We start from the raw sequence: 21,627 nt of genomic DNA on the forward strand, positions 1-21,627 counted from the left end.
GTGCTACATGACCTGCCCACCTCATCCTCCTTGACTTGATCATTCTAATTATACTTGCAGAAGAGTACAAGTTATGAAGCTCCTCGTTATGCAGTTTTCTCCAACCTCCTGTCACTTCATCCCTCTTCGGTCCAAATATTCTCCTCAACACCCTGTTCCTCCCTTAATGTCAGAGACCAAGTTTCACACCCATACAGAACCACAGGCAAAATTATGGTTTTATATATTCTAATTTTTATAATATTGTATTTTAGCGTCTTGTTGCACTGATTTTCATCCATGATATGAAACATGCCGAAACATGTAAGAAGTGACATATGAAATTGAGTGCACTACAAGACGGCCATTACATACATATCATGGACTAATTTTTATGTTTTTGGACAACAAATATAAATATGCGATGGAACAAGTGTATGAATGTTGGTGGAGGATAGTTAGTTAGTTATTTAGAGAGGGTGGGTTTCCCCATGCACCGCGACCAGTTTGATCTATTGTGCTTCCCTCTATGATATTCTACCAGTTTCTATACCCTACCGATAAATGGTGCGTACCATCAGTCCCGCCGAGCAAGCGAGTTCGGCCACTTGCTTAGCGGTGTCTGTAATGCTTCCCCCATCTATCAGAGGCCTTAGAGACTATTGTTGGGCGGGAAACGTCCTGGAATTTGGCTCAGTGATCCCCTTTGGGGATATGAGGTTCTTTTACGTGTCGTAAAGTTACGACACGGGACACACAGCTTAAAGTCCCTCTCGGAGGACTTGTTCCCTGAATTTTTCTGCCCTTAAAAATTCGACGACCTCCGCCGGGTATTTGAACCCGCGTACTACGAGTCATGAGGTGGGAACGTTACCTCTAGACTACGGAGGCCGCTTTGGTGGAGAATATGTCGAGAAATAAATATTTTGTCCATGTTAGAATATCACATGTTTTACGTTTTATATCCATTTGTGACCTGTTTACTGACTCGCCCTCGTATCAAGTTTCATGGACGTTACAGGACTGAAAAAATAGACTTAAAATATGAATTAGATTCTATAGTGGTCTTTAACCTTTAAAAAACAATAGTTATTGGACGTATCACCTGCTTTAACATTGACACTCTGTATTTTGTCTCCAGAACGTGTTTCATACGATTTTCAGAATGAAAAGCGATTGCTTCTCTTAACTGGTTGGTCTTTATTAACGCAGACTCTTTTGTTTTCAGTGTCAGGTAGGAACTGTGTTTTTAAATCTTATTCTAATGACCTTGATGCTTAAAGGGGATATTCTATACATGGTATTACTCTTGTCATATGTCGTATATGAAATTTTGTCGATGTCTGTTTAAGGATTAAACAGATATGCATGTGTGTGTGAAGGTTCAGTTAGGCCCTTGCATTAAGGGGCCCTTGGCAGATAAATAGATGCAAATGGAAATTGTAAATGACAGTATTCTTGTCATATACGTGTACTTCCAGATTCAGTAGGGTTTATGACAGAACCCAAAGATCCCAGACTGGTGCAAGTAAAATGCCCTTACGTAAAGTGTCCCCTAAAATGTGCCAACTTAAACTAAACAAAAACTGACCCAGAGAATATAGTGTTGGTTCAGGCCGCGCCATAGCTTAAGCGGTTAGTCATTGGCTACCCACCGCGGAGGCCCGAGTTTGATCCCGGGTCTGGTCAAGTGGGATTTTTGGTGGACGAAGTGGCACTGGGGCGGGTTTTCTTTGAGTACTTCGGTTTTCCCCTGCCAATCTTCATTCCACCAAATTCTCCATTATCATAATCACCCGGGGCAGGTACAATAGACCAATAACAGGCCGCCGTGCCGAGTGGACCCAGCTGGATTCCACCCCCCACCAAGTGAATTAGAGTAGGTTGGCTATACCGAGTTTGATCGAAAACGGTCAGGTATATTGGGCCTATTTACTTTAGAATTTTGCAGTCCTTGCTCCAGGCTGTCTTATAGATACGTTGCTTTGCATTCAAAGCAGTTCAAAATAACTGACAGGGAGGCAAGATATTAAGTTAAAATTAGCCAAAAAGCAGAACTCACTCATGGAGCTGAGCCCTTCTTGAGAAGCCGCCAAATTGTGCAGTTACTCAAGAATTTCCCCGCATTTTATGGAACTCGAAAGTTCATTGCCGTGTTCACAAGAGCCCCCCACTGGTCCCTATCCTGAGCCAGATGAATCCAATCCATACCATTCAATGCCAACCTATTTCTCTATGATCCATTTTGATATTGTCCACCCATCTACGCCTTGGTCTTCCTGGTGGGCTCTTTCCTCCCAGAAACAAAACTGAAACAATAAACACTACATCGCACGTAATTCTGTGTTGTGCGGTTTCTTAGAACAATATTGAAACATAGTTTGATGGAGTTCATTTTGCCTATATGTTTTTTATGTCACAGTTTATAAAGATTTAATTTTAGAAGCGTATATTTTGTATGGTCAGCCGATTTTCGTGTTACATATTTAAAACTGTGTTGTGGCTATGCATGATACAGCTTAGGGAACATGACAAATGTTTATGGGCATGTTCCTTTGTCCGCAGTTTGCAGTGGAAAGTCAACCGAGACACCTTTGTGTCCTCGCACGAGATTTGGGACTGACCGGCATCTGGCGCGATCTGTCGTGCCACGCGCATTGCGAATGAGCTATGCGCAAACGCGAGTGCGCGGGGCTGGCGGGGTTTGCTGAAAAGAAAGACGCTCATTGGTCAGTTTCATATAGTCTGACATCACACCATAGAGCCGCTACAATAAAGCAGTCAAGGGGGATTATGAGTAGTTGGTGCAGTGCTTTAGTATGGTCGATGTGAAACAGAACATCAAGCCACTTTACATCTAATTTATTAACTATTTCTTCTTCAAATCGTTGAATTTCCGTAACACACACTGCCTGAAATACGAATACAAGTCGATTATCGGATATCTTGAGTGAAATTATAAGTTGATTTCAAGTGATTGAAGGTAGGTTTAATATTTACATTGCTGTTAGGGTTCAGTTTGTGCTAGTGTTACTACTAACTCTGGTAAGTTTTATAAGAGGTACTTTATAGTGATTAACTGTAATTAGTCTCGTTATAATAATTAATCTATTATACAGTCATTAGTAAATTTAAGCTTATTCTATTTTATGGATATTTTAACGGTTTCTATTTGTGGAAACGGCGCGTTTTAAAGTAAATTATCCGTTCATACCAAGTGATTTAAGGTGGGTTTAATGTTTACATTGTTGGTATGATTTATAATTTGTTCTGATTGCGTACCGTCTCTCTTAAGTCTGCTCAGAGGTGTTTTATATCGATAATTGTAATTAATCTCATTAGCATAATTAATACAATTTAAATTGAGTTACCGGTACTGTTAATCGTTTCCCAAAATTATATTGCATGGGTATTTAAAAGGTTCGTTTTTATACGATTGGTACGTTGTTAAGTAACCACTTTTCATGGCCGCGTCATAACTCAAGCGGTTAGTCTCTGGCTTACCATCGCGGCGGCCCGGGTTCGATCCCGGGTCTGGTCAAGTGGGATTTGTGGTGGACAGAGTGATGCTGGGTCAGGTTTTCTCCGAGTACTTCGGTTTCCCCTGCCAATCTTCATTCCATCACTTGCTCCACAATCACCCTCACCTGTCACCTGGGGCTGGTAAAATAGGCCAGAAGTGGCCGCAGTACAAGGGACTTAGTCCCAACCCACTAGCAATAAAGAAAAACACTTCATAAAAAAATATGATTTGACTTGTCCACAGATGTCGATACTTCAATTTTACAACATTATATGTATACATATATCACAATTTTCTCCCCAACAAGCAAACTGTAAAGTTGTCCCTGTGCTTAATTAATTAACCACTACTCCATGAAGACGTATATGGGAGTGGGTGTGTAGAGCCACATTTTCTTGACCTCGGCACTAGTTGGAGGTGAGTGATCAGCTTCATGCCCCAACTGTTTTACCCCCGGTATCCATTGTATAGGAAGTTGGGTGGCCCCCATAGCCGGTCTGGACGATTGGAGAAGTGAAAATTCATGACCCTACCGGGACTCGAACTCTGACCCCTCGGTCGTTCAGCCCATAGCCAGTCGCTCTACCGACTACGCTATCCCGGCTCCTAAGAAACAAACTGTAATCTTTAAATTAATGTTGGGACGATATGAACGTTTGGATGATACATACCCGTGTCTGAAGAACAGATTTTGTAAGCTTGCCACTAAAACTTCCCCTCGAAAACCATTAAATGGTGGAACAGGGCATACTTTTGGTGGGTATTTGGAATGATAAATTCTTACGTTAATTGACAATGCTGTTTCAGCTATACAAGTGTAGAATATAATATCGAATGAGACTGGGTGGTCATGAATGGTAAATGAGTAAGGATTTGAAAGGTAGTGATACTGGTACATGAAGTTAGTGGAGAGACTCGGGACGACGACGAATAGAACCGCGTACCACCCGAATATATACTGTCACGTGTTGGGTATGTCACGTGACAAATAAATCCACGTAGCCTTCGAATTCAGCGATTATTTATTGAACTCATTCATCCACACTTACTTAGAGTCAGTAATACAGTTACTACCACTTGCAGTGTCACAACTGCTGCCTCAACTTCAATACTTGTACTGCGGCTGCGACGCCTCAACTGTCCTTGGCCGTGGCTGGATCCCTGTCTCGTTCTGCTTCCAACCCTCTTATATAGGCGTTATGCGGACCGGATACTAGACACCATTTCTCACGGTTCCGTTTCTGCTGTTTCGACAGTCCATTGTTGCGCAACGAACCTTCTGTTGTTCATCTCCAGGGAAGCGCTGCTTCGTTTTTTTGGCCTTCTCTACGCAAAGGCTCATTGTTATTGCGTTACCATGGAAGTACCTATTCCAAACACGTTACAGTACTGCAGCCGACCGCCGACGTACAGCTGCCACGACTTTCGCTCGAGCTTGGGTTCCTTTCCTCAGGATACGGGTGCTTAGGAGATGGGAGTGGAACACACTTCGGGGTTAATAAATCTGGGATCTCCAGAACACCGAATATTGCACTTTTAATTTAAAATTTCATTCAGTGGTTAATATTTGCATTGTCCTTCAAGCTAGCCACTCCGTCCGCCCTACTCGCTACCCTACTGTTAAACACTTCTCTCTTCTCTATCTACCTTTCAACTACTGTCCTCCTCCGCTCCCTAAAACCGACTGCCCTCTCTTTACCAGTCCCCCGGTTGGCCTAAAAAACGAAAAAATAGAAACATAAAAAGAGAATAAAAAGAGAAAGCCACGGGTCGAGCCCGGCATCTGACCTACATTCGTATTTTTCGAGAAGCCCGTAAACGTTTTTAGGTCTTCAAGGCACGCAAGACCCCTCCTGGCCGGTCTCGCACACGGTCAGTTCATGGGTTTATGATACTGGGAGTAAACAGGCGACGTTAGGGACAATAGGGGCACCCTTAGCCTAAGGAGGACAATAGTTGAATTACACCTAGACAGTCCCGGGATGGTATCTCGCCGGTGGAGCGTCTCTCATGGTATTAAACAGTGCATTAGTTGTTCGTACCCTTAATTAAATAATTTTGGCGAGTGACGTACGGTTACAGTACGTTGTGAAAGATCAGCTACTTGCAGCACCCAGGCAATGTCGACGTAATATTAGAATGTGTGTTAAGGAAATTGGTTATGCACGCAGAATTGTATCTTATGTTGTGTAATCTAAAAATTGGCAGTTCTATGACATATGTAGAGGATTTATTTTGGTTTATATTAACTGGCAAAGAAAGAGTCAATACAGCTTACATCAAGTTTAGGCGTTTGCGGTTACATGTCAAACGCCAACTGCATCTGCTGATTAATTCATAGTTGTGCGAGAATGTTCACAACGTTGAATTACTTTCTGATGGTCGGCGTTCTTGCCGACTCTTTGTACTTAATTGGCCGTGGCGTTCATTTGTCGCAAATACATATCTGGAGCTAGGATAGCTCAATATATTTACGGCTGGGGAATGAAAACTCGATTCTCGCCAGAGGCAGAAAATTTTCACTTCACAGCTTCCATCTGTGGAGCCCAACCGTCCATAGGTACTAGCTCTATCGATTGGGCTCAATTTAGTAGGTTTTACCTGGAGACGGCGACAGACAGGATCCAGTATCCGAAACGTTATGTTTTGAAATATAAACAGGACGATGATTTTAGGTAAAAATCAGGACGATGGATAATATCCAGAAACATAATATTTGTACTGATGTACCGTCACAGGGTTTTAGATCTGTTTTTGTCAGTCCGTGCAGCGATGTTGCTGAACGAAGTACGAACAGGGTCACTGACATTTCACGGGGGACTTCGTGCGGAAACTTACATCAGGACAATCCGCGGCCGTTGAAAAGATTTTACAGTACACACTTCAGCAGAATCTGGGGGGAAATTTCCAAAGTGTGAGACGGAACTAGACGTCCAGTCATTCTAATCTGTCCTACCACCAGAAGCAAAATAAACGTACGAACTTTGTCCCTTTGCTTTAATTAAGTACCACGCCATGGCGTATGGGGCAGTGGAGGTAAAGCTCTCTCTTTTCCTACAGCCCTTTTACCTTGGCCGCTTTTTAAGTTTTTTAAGCCTATACACAGTCGGTAGGACTCCTTGGACGGGAGATCAGCTCGTCGCAAGGCCACTACCTACACACAGAACAATACAAACAGAATAAACGCACACAGACGTCCATGCCTTGAGTGGGATTTGAACCCACGATTCCATTGTTTATGCTTTGACCGCGCGGCCACAGTAATCGGCTGGTAACGCTCCACCAATCTTAATTTCGGCTCTGCATGGAGGTGAGTGATGAGCTTTGACCACCCTGCCGCTTTACTGCTGTGGAAATAGCCACCATTACCCATTGGATATGAGGTTGGGAGCACCTCAGCCGCCCTGGACGCTGCGGAAATCTCTCGCCGCTGTCGGGAATCGAACCTCGCTCGACCGACCAGCATGTAAACTGGTCATTATAAGAAATGAGTAATCACAGCTGTCGTATCTGCAATAAACGTGGAAAATACACGCTCAATTGCACGTGCCCCAGTTCTTAATCAGTAATACACTAGATGGAGGTGAGTGGTCAGCAACACGCCCCTGCCACTTCACCCCCGGAGAAAGAGCTTCCTATATTCCTGTGGGCATACGAGCCGGTCTGGATGCTGTGGAGAAGAAAGCTCTGCTTGGGAATGGAACTTCGGTCGTCCAGCCCTTAGCCCGTCGCTACACCGACTGATGTATACTGATCATACCGGACCAGAATGAGTAATGGGCGGGACTGGCTGTTGGGTTCATATCTGCCTGTGAAGTACGCAATAATCAGGCCTTATGAGTCAGCTTGATATGAGTTGATAGTCGACACACCCGCACAAAAATAATCTTGTCCGAGTGTGAGCCGGTTTTTCCCTTGCCCAGAATGCAGTGATAAGCTGTTGAAATCGGAATTCGGCGTCGTCAGTCGACATCAACATCAGCCAGCCGGAAGCAGGAAGTGTCAGGTTGGTCACAAATATAACCAGAGAAGGAAAAATGTCGGTTTGCCCCGCCATACGAGAGCAAAGGGTGCGTAAAGTTTTCTGTGTGCTGACGTCATATTTATTGTCCCGGCGATCACGTGGGGGAAGGTGGCATGAACAGCTCATGAGGATATGAGAAATGATTAGAATATTTCAGAGACGTTGATATTAAAAAGAGTCTTAAAGAAATTGCGTACGGACTGGGTTGCACACGGACAGCGTTCAGTTTATGGCTTTTGTGAACGCGATAATGAACCTTCAGCAGAAAATTTCATAACCAGCTGAGCAGCTGTTAAAATAGTTTTATTCCCGACGCTCCACGGCGTCCAGAGGCGTCCTCTGAGGCCCACTCAGCTTTCTAGCGAATGCGTACCGGGGTTAAAGCGGCCGATGCGTGAAGCAGATCACTCACTTCAATCTAGTGCCGAGGTCATGAATGGTGGAACTGTACCTTCACTCATACGTTTTCATGGTGTGATGTTTAATTAATTGATCACAGGGACACCTTTAATTTACGGTAGCCACGACACCATGATCGAGTATAGGGACGTGGATGGGAAGCTTAGCGTATTTATCACGGCGCTAGATGGAGGTGAGTGGTCGAGTTCACGCTCCACTCGTTTTGCCTCAGGGGAAATGTCCTCAATGGCCATTTGATAAATTCCTTCAGTGACCCCATTGTCTTGTTTTCCTTTTTTTCATTTTCTTATTGTCTTCTTTGGACTAAACCGGCGAATGGTAGGATGACAAAGCAAATTGATTCAAGTGCTACCGATTTTGACTTGTATTCGGTATGTGCCCAGTCCTCACCTCAGCCGAGACTCAGAATACGCTGATATTGTTTCGCGGGTTCAAGTCCCGATTAGATCATTGGATTTTTTCAGTTGACCTAATTGTTCCAGCTGCACTAGGCCCTGGGGTTTACCCAGCCTCTAACAGAAATGAGTACCAGGAATTAATTAAATAATTTTCCTGGGGAAAAAAGCGCGGCCGGCGCGTAAAGCTGACAACCTTACCGCCATCTATAAGCCGATTGTCTACATAATGTGGGACCCTCAACGTCTCACAACCCTATGGGCCTTCACGGCCTGGTACAGTGATAGCTTTACTTTTTACTTTACGTAGTGGATCAGTATGCCTGAAAATTGGAACTGCCCGACAAGATTTAATGAAAGCTCCCTGTCGAATAAAAGAAGTTATCGAAACATTTAGTCGCTGTTACTAGGTCACATGACAGAAAGACATGATCATATACTGCACTGCCCTCTTACTGCGTTTTTTTTCTCTCGCTCCCACTTTTCAGCTTAAAGGGCTGATTTCTCAGTTTCTTGATCATTTTTACAGACGGTAGGAATCCTTGGACGGGTGATAACCTCGTCGCAAGGCCTCTACCTAAACACAGGACAACACAAACACAGAAAAACGCACACACACCGAACATCCGTGCCCCGAGTGGGATTCGAACCGCTGGGCTACCGTAACCGGCTCTTTTACTATGTAAAGAACGTCCGAAGAAGCAGGGCTTGCATTGTACGTTTCCCTGGTAGAAGTTAACGTAAATCAGAACACTCGTTATGTGGTGTATGTACGTATGTTATGAACTTCTAGAAGTTGTAGAAGTTGCGGTTTGTGGTAGTAGTAGTAGTAGTAGTAGTAGTAGTAGTAGTAGTAGTAGTAGTAGTAGTAGTAGTAGTAGTAGTAGTGATAGCCATCTCTAGGTAACAGCACCGCATATTCTATAAGGCTGTATTTGCGGAGATGGGAATTGTCAAATTCATCAGCTCTAGTTTGAATTGTAAGGTTTGCCCTTAGGCCCTTTTGTCTTGGATAATAGGTTGCCAACAGAGTCGTCCTTCCCCTGCCAGGAATTGAATTGCACCGTCTAGGGCTGGCATGTCAAACCCAACTTGTACAGAGGGCCACCTCATCCCTATAAATAATAGTCCAGGGCCGCACTTCAAAGTAGAAATATACATTAGATTTTGATACAAGGAAATTTAATTCTATTTATTATTTAGGAATAATTTCAATATAATTACCTAAAGTCACATATCTTACAGTTTTAAAAAGCAAGAGAATGCCATTTTTGACAAGTATCAAACAGCTTTTCAATATGTAAAAAGAGAGATTACACAAGAAATTATGTTAGAAATAGCAAAACATTGAATTTCATGCAGCCTGCTAATTTATGTCTGCGTGAGACTTCTTGTCTTCTGGTCTGTTGAAAAATTGTGTTTACAAAAAATATTTCTACTAAAATTTTAATGTTGATTTTAATATCAATTAGCTCTAAAAGTTGAGGGGCCGCACTTTGTGGCTATGGGGGCCGCATGTTTGACACGGCTGGTCTAGGGCCTATGTAACGAAGCAGTGTGGCCAGTTGATAACGCGTTTCTTGAAGTAGAGTTATTCATCACTATTGGGTGCGAGGTTTTCATCGCGGTTAAATTAGTTGTGGGCGTCTGGTTTTACACCGTGTATTTCCTCAGGCCGATTCTGACGACCCGTATCCTGAAGATTAAGACAGCCGGTTCTTCCGAAGCGTCGGTAGCCATTTCTGTCATGAAGATGGAGGCACTAAGTATCCTCGGAACTGATTTAATTTTCGAACCTTTGCACATTGCACCGTAACACAAATGACATTGCCCGCGCGCAGTCTGACCTACCTTGTTGCGGTAGTAAGAGATAAGGAACGCGGGATTCACACGCAGACATGTCTCCTTTGGAAAACCAGTCTCGGTCAATGCCGCGTGACCTTCTTTTCTCTCAGCTGTTTCTAAAATTAGCTGCACAGTTATTTCGTTCATAATACAGGAAGCTGTAAAGGAACACCTTTCTTGCACACACGGCTGTCTACAAGTGTATAATGTACATTTCCATATAAGACTGTATGTACACGGATTCTTATACCGCGGTTTGAGAATTGATATACAGAGGGAAAACTGTGAACAGAATTCCGGGGCGTGAGAACCCGATTGGAGAGGGGATTCCTGTATTGTAAAGTTATTTGAACATCGTATATGCTTGGAGGACCGCCTCTGTGGTCTAGTCGTCATTGTTCTTGGCTACAGATCCAGAGGTCCCGGGTTCCATTCTCGGCTTTCCAGATTTTCTGAGGAGTAGTGGGTCTGGAACGGGGTCCACTCAGCCTCGTGAGGATAATTTAAGAGCTATTTCAGGAAATAGCGGCTCCGGTCTAGAAAACCGAGATTGCCGGCCGTGGGGATCTGTTGTGTTGACCACGCGACGCCCTCTATCCTCTAATGTTGGTATTAACTTCGCCGACAAGCGACGGTCTCTGGGTTGGTATAGTTCGCTTGCGGACTACAGGCCACGGAGGTTGTTTTTATTTGTTTGGAACCCCTTGCCAGCTGATGTACTCCGTAAGTGTAGCCCTAGTTTTTATCCCCAGTGGTGCGTCCTATATTTGCACCTAGTTGATTATGTTCACTTTGTACTGCCGGTAGCGTTATTCTTTCTATTGGAGCGGTCTTTGGCTAGAATTTCTGTTTATATGTTGGGATAGTAACTTTAAAACAGGCTACAACCGTCTGTTTGATTTCATTCCCAGCTCATTTGAAATAGTGTTGTAATTTCTCACTTGGTGCCCCACAATCAGTGTCTGACCTAGCCACTTCCTGTACATTTAATGGAGACACCAGGTTCCTTCGAAACAGTATTCTACTACATTTACCCTGAAAATGGAAACAACAAAATACCTTGGATGATAAACCTACTCGTTTTTGTTAACATGTGGACAATTGATACATCTTCATATACTCGTAAATAATAGCAAGTTCTTTCTTCGGGGAAAGCCGTCATCTATGTTGCTAGGATGCGGGGAGAGGAATGAAAGAAAGGAGTGAAGGAGATAAAGGGGCATAGGAATGAAAGGACATAGTTGAGATAACTACTTCAACGCGAAGATGGGATAGGAAGACAGTAAGGCAGATAGGATGGAAGGAGATGAAGATCTCCGGACCGGAGATAGGGACTATCTCTATCGATTTGGCCCAACTGAGTAGGTTTTACCTGAAGACGGAGACAGAATCCTGTCTCCAAAACGTTGTCTTTTGAAAAATTAACAAGACGGTTTTTAGATAAATACAAGACGGTTAATGTCCAAGAACAAAATATTAATACTAATGTGTGTGTGTTAGTGAACTGTAAAGTATAGTCACGAGGTGTGTGTCACAGAGCTCAATAAATCCAATTACCATTCCAAACTCCGTGTATAGTCATTTTATCGCGTGACAGTATAAAGAAGCAATGTCTGAGAGCCTGTATATATGAAATCTATGGCCGATGAAATTAAATCAGTCCTTCATGACAGTAGTGACAAATTTCGGCAGAAAACAGTGGGATCATATTAGGCACAATTTACCTGAATGCGTTTATAAAAGGTTTATTTTTGCAACCTTCAATCGTAAAGTTGTTAGTTAATTACTTAGTCTATTTCTGTCGTAACTTGTAAATTAAAAAAAAAATAAAGTGGAATGGGTATCAGTGCATCGCGGTAGCGTAGTTGGTTTAGGCACTATGTGAAAAGCCAGAAGGTTACGGGATGGAATCCCGATGAGGTGGATTTTTTCAAATTTCCTAATCCTTCGAGCCGCACTATGGCCCTGGGGTCGAGTCAGCCTCTAACAGAAATGTATACCAGGAATATTCTTGGGTGTAAAGTGTGGCCGGCTCGTAAGGCTGACAACCTTACCGCCAGCTATGAGCTGATTGTCTAGAAAATGTGGGAACCTCAATATCTCACAACCCTATGGGCCTCCGGGGCCTGTTACAGTGATAGCTTTACTTTAGTTACTTATGGGTATCAGTGCATATTTCTATAAGTATTTATGGGGGGGAAAATGTATCTAATAAGAGTTTAGAGAAGAATTAAATACACAGTTTATCCCAGTACAGTTGCCTCAGTAAGGTTGTGGTTTTCGAGGCAATTAAACCAAAGTGATGTTACATAAATACATTTTCGAACATTCTCCAGAATACAGTAGTGTCTAAGGAAACCGGACAGGAAGTCTGTTGAGTTTAGACTTGTTAAAATCGTATTTATGTTATTTCCTTGATACAGTGATCAGTTACAGCACGATTTTGAAATATATATGTATAGTAATTTTGTTTTGAACATGTCATAACAGTGAACATTGTTATCAGAATGCTTATTCATTCAGCAGGCCCTATACACAGGTTTGACTTCTTATTAATGTACGTATCATAACCCAAGAGTGAATACTTGCATGTGAAGTTAATATTAATTATAAAAGAAGAGTGCGTCCTAGCCTTGTTTAGTGCACACTGTATACTTTTTATAAAAAATAACATCTTGGTTTTAGTCCGCAAGCGAAGTATACCGACCGAGCGACCGCCGCCTGCCAGCGAAGTTAGTGCCAACTTTAGCGGATAGAGGGTGTCGCGTGGTCAGCACATCGGATCCCCACGGCCGTTAATCTCGGTTTTCTAGACCGGAGCCGCTATTTCCTGGAAATAGCTCCTCAGTTCTCACGAGACAGAGTGGACCTCGTCCCAGACGCACTACTTCTCAGAAAATCTGGTAGCGCTGGGAATCGAACTCGGACCTCTGGATCTGTAGCCAGGAAGTCTGACGACTAGACCACAGAGGCGGGCATATACTTTTTACACCCTTGTTTTAGTATGTTTATGACGAGTGTAGTGTAGCCAACTTCGCCTATACTAGGAGGCAGGGTAGCCCGTGGTTGTTACACATGTTGCAATGGCGGTCGCTCTGGCGCTAGACAAAATCGATTAAGTTGCCGGGTGTGGTGCGTGAAGTGAGTGAGGCGTTTCTTATCTTCGTGGCGATTTCAGGCAGAACTGCCAACATTTTATAAATAAGCCCGATTTTGTGATACAGTTACATAAATCAATGGCAATTTGTTGATCAGCTGAGCAGCTGTTTGCAGCTCAAGAACAACCTGTTCCGTTAGTTAATTACGGACTGCATTGTTTGTTGATTTGTTTAAAGGAGCTGTAACAGCTGCGTCGGTTATACAGCTTCAGATGTCAGATGATACCTCAGCACCATAATGGTCTAACCCACAAAATATCATGTTTTCAAGTATGATATGTCATACATATTTCAAGTTTTATCCTGTCGTAAATGGCGAATTTACTGGTATATCGAGAACAAGGCCGATCACAGGGGCCACGCTCTCTAAGGCATGAACCGTCTTCGCTCGCTCGAACACTGGGATCGTAGTTTCGAATCCCACTCGAGACATGGATGTCTGTATTGTGTGCATTTATTATGTGTTTGTGTTGACCTTTGTGTAGGTAGAGAGGCCTTGCAGCGGTGTGATCCCCAGTCCAAGGAGTCCTCGAGTTATTGTTAGGAAACCTCCAGAAAAAGAAAAGAGGAGGCCAAAACCCACACAGGATTGTAGGGCCAGTAAGGAAAAAGAAATGTAGTTTCACAGAGACTTTTGGTTCATCTTATACTCGATATTACGAGAGTCAAGAAATCTTGCAGTCATATTTCATGTATGCTACAGACAAAACATGGGCCAATTAATAAAATTTATAAAAAAAACTCCATGGCCTGTAGTCCGCAAGCGAATTATACCGACTGAGCGACGCCGCTTGTCTATACCGGAGCCGCAATTTCATTGAAATAGCTCCTCAGTTATCATCACGAGGCTGAGTGGACCCCGTTCCAGACCCACTACTTCTCAGAAAATCTGGTAGTGGCGGGAATCGAACCCGGGACCTCTGGCTCTGTAGTAAAAAACTCTGACCTCTAGACCACAGAGGCAGTCTAAAAAAATAAATCGTAATTAAACGGAACGTGAAATGGATAACAAAAATAGACTTGTAACTTCGTGACTTGCCGCAGTTTAATCGCGACAGACGGACACACGTAACTTGGAGTTCAGAAAAGGGAACGCTGTTGTAATGTGCTTAATGATGGTTTGTTATTTAGCTTATTCTTCCGCCTTTAAGATGGAGGCTGTCTCTCAGCGGGCTGCAAGGCGTTATGTCCCACAAGATGGAAGTCTTCCATAACCACCGGTGTCAGAACCTAAAATCCTACAATGTCTATATTACTTACTTACTCATGGAGCTGAGCCCTTCTTGAGGAGGCGCCAATTCTGCAGCTACTCAAAAATTTCCCAGCATTTTATGGAACCCGAAGGTTCATCTCCGTGTTCACAAGAGCCCTCCACTGGTCCCTATCCTTAGCCAGGTTTATCCAATCCATACCATTCCATCCTATCTCTCTAAGATCCATTCTAATATTGTCCACCCACCTACGCCTTGGTCTTCCCTGTGGTCTCTTTCCTTCTGGCTTTCCCACCAATATCCTATACGCATTCCTCGTCTCCCCCATTCGTGCTACATGACCTGCCCACCTCATCCTCCTTGACTTGATCACTGTAATTATACTTGGAGAAGAGTACAAGTTATGAAGCTTCTCATTATGCAGTTTTCTCCAACCTCCCGTCACGTCATCTCTCTTTGGTCCCAAATATTCTCAGCACCCTGTTCTCAAACACCCTCAGTCTATGTTCCTCCCTTAATGTCAGAGACCAAGTTTCACACCCATAAAGAACCACAGGCAAAATTATAGTTTTGTATATTCTAATTTTTATGTTTTTGGTCAACAGACGAGAAGACAAAAGGTTCTGGACTGAATGGTAGCAAGCATTGTCCGAGTTCAATCGCCTCTTAGTTTCCTCCTGAATCAGGTTTCGATCTGTTATCGTTGTGCCCAAATATCTGAGCTGTGCAGAAGGCAGTTCAATAGTTCAGTGTTCCGCTGTGTAGTCTTAACCAGGGGACAACTGAAGCTGAAGAGGTGACCGATTCATCAGTCGCAGTGGAAGAGATCTGTTTCCTATCTTTATGTCATGATTTTGCCCTGCATTTTGGTGACAAGACAGTAACATATACATAGTTTTCTCTGTGTTTACTTCTAGACCAACCTCTTTACTTGCATCAATTAAAGTTTGTGTGTTTTTCTTGTCGATATATTTTTCTTTTTTTTCTTCTTTTTCTTTTCTTGGCCCTAAGCCGCATTGTGCCTATTCCTACCTCCATGAACTTCTCCTTTCACTTCGGTTTTTTGTAGATCTTACACATTCGGTAGGACTCCTTGGGCGGGTGATCAGCTCGTCGCAAGGCCTCTACCCGTACACAAACACAGAAAAACGCACACACATACAAACTAAACATCCATGCCCTGAGTGGGATTCGAACCCACGATCCCGGTTTCCAAGCGAGCGAAGACAGTACATGCCTTAGACCGTTCAGCTACTGTGACCGGCAATGTATAAGAATAATATATAAGAATTCAGTTCGTACCTCACAGGAAACAAATCCGAACCCACGATCCCGGTTTCCAAGCGAGCGAAGACAGTACATGCCTTAGACCGCTCGGCCACCGTGACCGGCACTGTCGATATTTAATGAACGTAATATGTCTCATGATTAAGTGAATGGAAACCGGAAACCTTGCTATTCTATGCTAAATTATACTTTAATTGCGTGTGCGATGCATCAGTACTGTCCCTTCAGTGAGTTAACAGTTATAATGACAAATTACGTAGGAACATTCTCCGAGCTACTTACATTGCATATATAATTTCCCACGCTCTTGAATATAATAACAGCAGAAGAAGCGTCTGTACTAATATAGAATTAGTTATATAAAAGGCCTACTTTGTGATAAGCGTCATTATCCCGAAGTGTGTGGTCTGAGGCCAAATTTGTCGCTTAAGTGGGGCTGAACAAATACAGTCTTCTTAGAAGTGTTAACTCCTATGGCGTTTGATGGTTACATAATGCAGAAAGGCTTACAGTACCGAAAGATAAACCTGTTCAATGACGTTTTTATCCGTCTCTGTGCATGTCAGTATGGCCGTCCCATAATTCAACCATAGATATTTATCATTATTATTATTATTATAAAAACTAAACTCCGTGCGTTTAGTCCGCTAGCGAACTATACCGTGCAAGCGCCACTTGTCAGCGAAGTTAGTGCCAGCTTTAGCGGATAGAGGGTGTCGCGTGATCAGCGTCTTCTCGTCTGCTGTCCAAAAGCATAAAAATTAGAATATACAAAACTGTAATTTAGCCTGTGGTTCTGTATGGGTGTGAAACTTTGTTACTTTCATTAAGGGAGGTACATAGACAGGGTGTTTGAGAACAGGGTGCTGAGGAGAATATTTGGACCGAAGAGAGCTGAAGTGACAGAAGGGCGGAGGAAACTGCATAATGAGGAGCTTCATAACTTGTACTCTTCTCCAAGTATAATTAGAATGATCAAGTCAAGGAGGATGAGATGTGCATGGCATGTAGCACGAATGGGGGAGAAGAGGTAAGGTAGGCTGATGACGTCATGACGCAGACCGGTGTGCGGAGTTTTTCATAATCTCATTCGTTTCAGCTGTGCTCCATTCTTTGCGTCATGTCGGAGACATCGTTTCTTGACTATTACATGTTTTGAGACGCATGTCGGTGTGCGGCCTACCTAAGATTTTGGTGGGAAAGCCAGAAGGAAAGAGAAAACTAGGAAGACCTAGACGGAGGTGGGAGGATGAATCTTGTAGGAATCGGATGTGTTGGTATGGGCTGGATTGATTCGCTTAGCATACGGACCAATGGGGGGGGGCTCTGGTGAGCACGGTAATGAACCTTCTTCGGTTTCCGTAAAGTGTTGGGGAATTCTTGAGTAGTTGAGGCACTTTCGGCTTGTCAAGAAGGGCTCAGCTCCTTGGAGTTAGTCACGCCCCTATCACTGTTATAGTACCAAAGACTGCGAAGTGGCTTGTATAAATAGCATTCATCATAGTTACGCAATGCCCCAAGTGCCAACATCCCTGCTCGTCCAAATATTCTGATCAGGATAATGTTTTAACTACTTAACAATGTGCCCTCGTCAGCGGGAGTACTTCTACATTATTCATTCTGCAGCGTGTTCTCGGAAAGGCATTGAGATCTGAGCCGAATGTGTTGTATGCTTTTACTGAGCACTCTGTAATCGGACTGTTGTCATGGATACGACAAGGCCAAGGGAGGCAGACTGACACTCGACGCAACAGACGAGTCTGCTTCACGCAAGTAGGGGTCATATCCCTGTAGTTAAATGCATTGTTATGCTGTTGAGTGAGATAATAACACGGTCTGCGGATAGAGCGCTTCAAGCGCTGACTACAGGTACAAATATTACTAGTTACGACGGTAGGTGTCTGGCAACAGTAGTCTCTCTGTCATTAGACGTCGTTTTCATGGAAATCCTTATTTAGAAGTTCTCGTAACCTCTGTTTTGTACCCTCCCACCTATATGGGCTGTTGTGATTGGATTGAATACGTGAAACAGAGCCACAAGTAATTTTTAAAATTATGGTGGCCCAGGTGTTCATTGGGGCACGCGGTAGCGTAGTTGGTTGAAGCCCTATGCTATAAGCCGGAAGGTCGCAGGTTCGAGTCCCGACGAGGTGGGTTTTTTAAAATCACCTACTCCTTTCAGCCGCAGTATGGCCCTGGTGTCGACTCAAGAAAACAAACTCCTTGGCTTGAGTCCGCAAGCGAACTATACCGACCGAGCGACCGCCGCTTGCCGGCGAAGTTAGAGGGTGTCGCGTGATCAGCGCTACGAATCCACACGGCTGTTAATTTCGGTTTTCAAGACCGGAGTCGCTATTTCCTCGAAATAGCTCCTCAGTTATCCTCACGAGGCTGAGTGGACCCCGTTCCTTACCCACCACTTCTCAGAAAATCTGGTAGCTCCGGTAATCGAACCCGGGACCTCTGGATCTGTTACCAAGAAATCTGACCACTAGACCACAGAGGCGGCCAGGGGTCAGCTCAACCTCTAACAGAAATCAGTACCAAGATTCTTCATGGGGGCTAAAGGGCGGCCGGCGCGTAAGGCTGACAACCATACCGCCATCTGTGAGACGATTGTCTTAGAGAAAATGTCGGAGCCTCTATGTCTCAACCCTGTGGGCCGTCACGACTTGTTACAGTGACAGCTTTGCCATTTTTACGTTTTATCAGGTGTTCATCGGCCCGTTGTATTGTAAACGTTGTCCGTGTTGCTCAGCGGTTTCCTTCTGCCGTTCATGTTTCAGACCAGCGGTTCTCAAGCAAAAAAATCTCCCACCTGCCGCATTTAAAATTTATAAACATGCCAAAAGTCCCCTCCCTTTTCACATTACCCGTTTCATTGCCTTTGTTGGCCCGAATTGGGCACTAACCTCCCCCCGGATCTATTTGACCAGATCTTGTTTGCTTATTTGAACATTTGTCTACCCTGAAGATGGAGGATGTATGAAACTCCAAAACCTCGACAGTATTGCCAGCTTTCATACAGTGCGAAGACCAACGCCAGTTATGTCACGCCTTTGTAACGGTACAGCATTGAGTGCCATCTGTGTATGAAGGCCAGAAGCGTCGTCATGCGAGGGTCAGTTATTCTATTGCACTCGCTTTCCTTTTTCATCTATTGTGCCTGTTCTTTCTTCACGTATTTTTCGTCCTCCTGATTTCATTTAGAAATCGGGTTTACATAGTAACGTACGTACCCGGAAATATACCTGCTGAGATATTGACCATTGGTCCGCAGGAGGCTAACAGCTACAAGGTAAATTTAGACGCAAAGTTTTATTAGCGTGGGGAGTTGTCATTGTCACTGTGCAATTTCACTCAATAGCAACGGATTGTCAATGAGTTAATAACTTGTAGGTTGTAGGTCACGACAGAGATACTAGCCTTTTGTGTATCGTATCTATTCTGTGAATATTCCAAATATACAGAAAAAATGTAAAGCTATCATTGTAACAGGCCATGGAGACCCGTATTGTTGTGAGACGTCGAGGATCCCACATTTTCTAGACAGTCGGCTCACGGATGGCAGTGAGAATGTCAACCTTAAGCGCCGTCCGCCCTTTACCCTCCAGGAAAATTCCTGCTACCCATTTATGTTGGAGGCTGAGTCGAACCGAGTTCCATAGTGCGGCTGAAAGGATTAAATCAATTGAAAAATTCAATGACCTCATCGGGAATTGAATCCGCGACCTTCCGGTATGCAGCATAGTGCATTTCATGTAATATCATTGGGAGCTAAATTTTTCCATTTACCACTTTTTTTTTATCCACGTTTCAGTCTCAAAGTATAAGTATAGTTTTAGGATTACTGAACAGTTTCTACAATTAAATGTTTCGGGAATCGAACCCGGACGTCTGGATCTGTAGCCAAGAACTCTGATCACTAGACCACAGAGGCGGTCCTGAAAATATACATATATAGATAACCTATATTAAAATGTGTATACGTTTTTGGGCCCCTCTGTATTTATGATGTGGATACGTGATATACAGTATGTTATATAAAGGATACTGTTTACGATTGAATATTTGTGCATGTTGTGCGTGGGCGGTTTTATTAATCATTGGCCTTGTCAATAGAGGCAGTGGGCCCAAATACTGAGATAGTGATTCGTCAGGCGGGTCTGAGAAAGTAAGTGAAATGTTGATTCTAAAGGGCTCTGACGATGGTGTATAACACTCAAAATTACTGGGCTTTTGGAGTTTCTCCATAGTCCGGTATTCTAGAAAACAGACAATAGGACGTTTCGGAAATTGGATCTCTTTCCGTCCTCAGGTGAAGGTGGAAGACACTCAGTAGGGCCCCATCGGAAGCGCTAATCTCAATCATTGGACAACTCCTGTAGATTTACACAGCCATTCAGTCACTTGAGACCAGGCTAATTCGGCGAGAGATAAACAAGAAAATATACAATAAAAAATGTGGTAAAGCAAGCACATGCGTGAAACTGGGATAACACAAATTCTTACCTCCTTTTCTATCCTAGTTCCACGCATGTGCGTTTTATCGCAATTTTTATTGTATATTTTCTTGTCATCTCCCTCCGAATTAGCCTGGTCTCACGTGATTAAATAGCTGTGTAAATCTAATAGTGGTTGTCCAGTGATTGAGATTAGCTCTTTCTAAGGTACCCAACTAAATAGGTGCCTCCCCCCCCCTCACCTGAGGGCGGAGAAAGATCCAGTTTCCGATACATCGTGTTTTCTATTTTCTAGGACGATAGAAAAAGTAAAAAAATCCGAATAATTATATGTAATTCCAAGTGAAATGTTGTGGCCTAGACTTGATTACCTTGGGAGCGAGGGCTCTAGCGCAGGCTGGCGCTCCTCCCGCCAAGATGGGCCCATAAAACTTCACATCAGGTCACGGCTGTGATGTCTACAAAAATTCATTATATGAAGCAGCGTAGGTGCTCTTTAACGTAATAGGTTATGAAATAAAACGCAAATGCTTTGTTGTGGAGTAAGTAGTGAAATATTTAACAGCTAATATTGTAGTTATAAGGAAAATCTACGATTATGTAATATCCCCACAGACGTTGTGTATATGACATATCCTGCTTCTGTCGGTTTTGGATCCTTTCTAAAGAAATCACTCATGTCTCATGTCATTTATGGGTACTGTAGTATTCCTTAAAGTGCCCAGTCTTCTGGGACATAACGCCGTGTAGTCCGTTGAAAGTGAAACGAATTACATGTCCCAGAAGACAGGATTCTTCGCAACACCGCTGTGATAACCTATACAATCTACCTTGTTGCAAGTTGACCTGTTAAAGCTCAGTGGTTAAATGATATAATGATATAAACTCCGTCCCAGGTACAAACAATATATTATGTGTCCTTGATCTTGCTCCTTTACACTACATGCTTCGGCCCCAGACGGCCATCATCAGGCGTATAACACTCACGTCGCTGTCACACTGCACCCAGCCCAAAATTTAACATTTAAAAACACTTTCCTCGTTATTATCAACATCTACTTCGTTGATATCTGTCTGGTTTGTAGATTATTTTACACACGTTAATTTTGACTTTCCTGTAGTAGCACTATAAAATCTTTAGTTCTAATTTTAAAATCCTTTAAAATTTTTCTCTAAATTTTAAAATTTAAAATTATTAGGGTTACTCGCCCTATGTCTAAAGTGCTGCAGCGGCTAGTTCTTGTTTCCACACTGTATAGGTGTTATCCTGTGTAGTCTCCCTGTATGCGTACCGCTGCCATTCTTTACTGCATGTGGTTACT

The 21,627-nt window shown here is 43.3% G+C and overlaps 2 protein-coding genes across 3 annotated transcripts in view; one reads left to right on the forward strand and one right to left on the reverse strand.

The window, feature by feature from the left end:
• The window catches only part of LOC111862476, a 97,694-nt gene that overhangs the window by 58,581 nt on the left and 17,486 nt on the right, over window positions 1-21,627 (reverse strand). The window lies entirely within an intron of this gene.
• The window catches only part of LOC111862485 (fatty acid synthase), a 123,711-nt gene that overhangs the window by 22,124 nt on the left and 79,960 nt on the right, over window positions 1-21,627 (forward strand). The window contains exon 1 of one of the 2 annotated variants that reach the window (XM_023847949.1): window positions 2,766-2,962. The exons of the other annotated variant lie outside the window; for it this stretch is intronic. The gene's annotated coding sequence lies outside the window, so the exon portion shown is untranslated. Of the gene's footprint in view, window positions 1-2,765; window positions 2,963-21,627 lie in introns of those variants that run through there. 2 annotated transcript variants of the gene reach the window in all.

This window comes from Cryptotermes secundus, unplaced genomic scaffold (genome assembly GCF_002891405.2).
Source record: "Cryptotermes secundus unplaced genomic scaffold, Csec_1.0 scaffold816, whole genome shotgun sequence".
NCBI classification, from domain to species: domain Eukaryota; kingdom Metazoa; phylum Arthropoda; class Insecta; order Blattodea; family Kalotermitidae; genus Cryptotermes; species Cryptotermes secundus.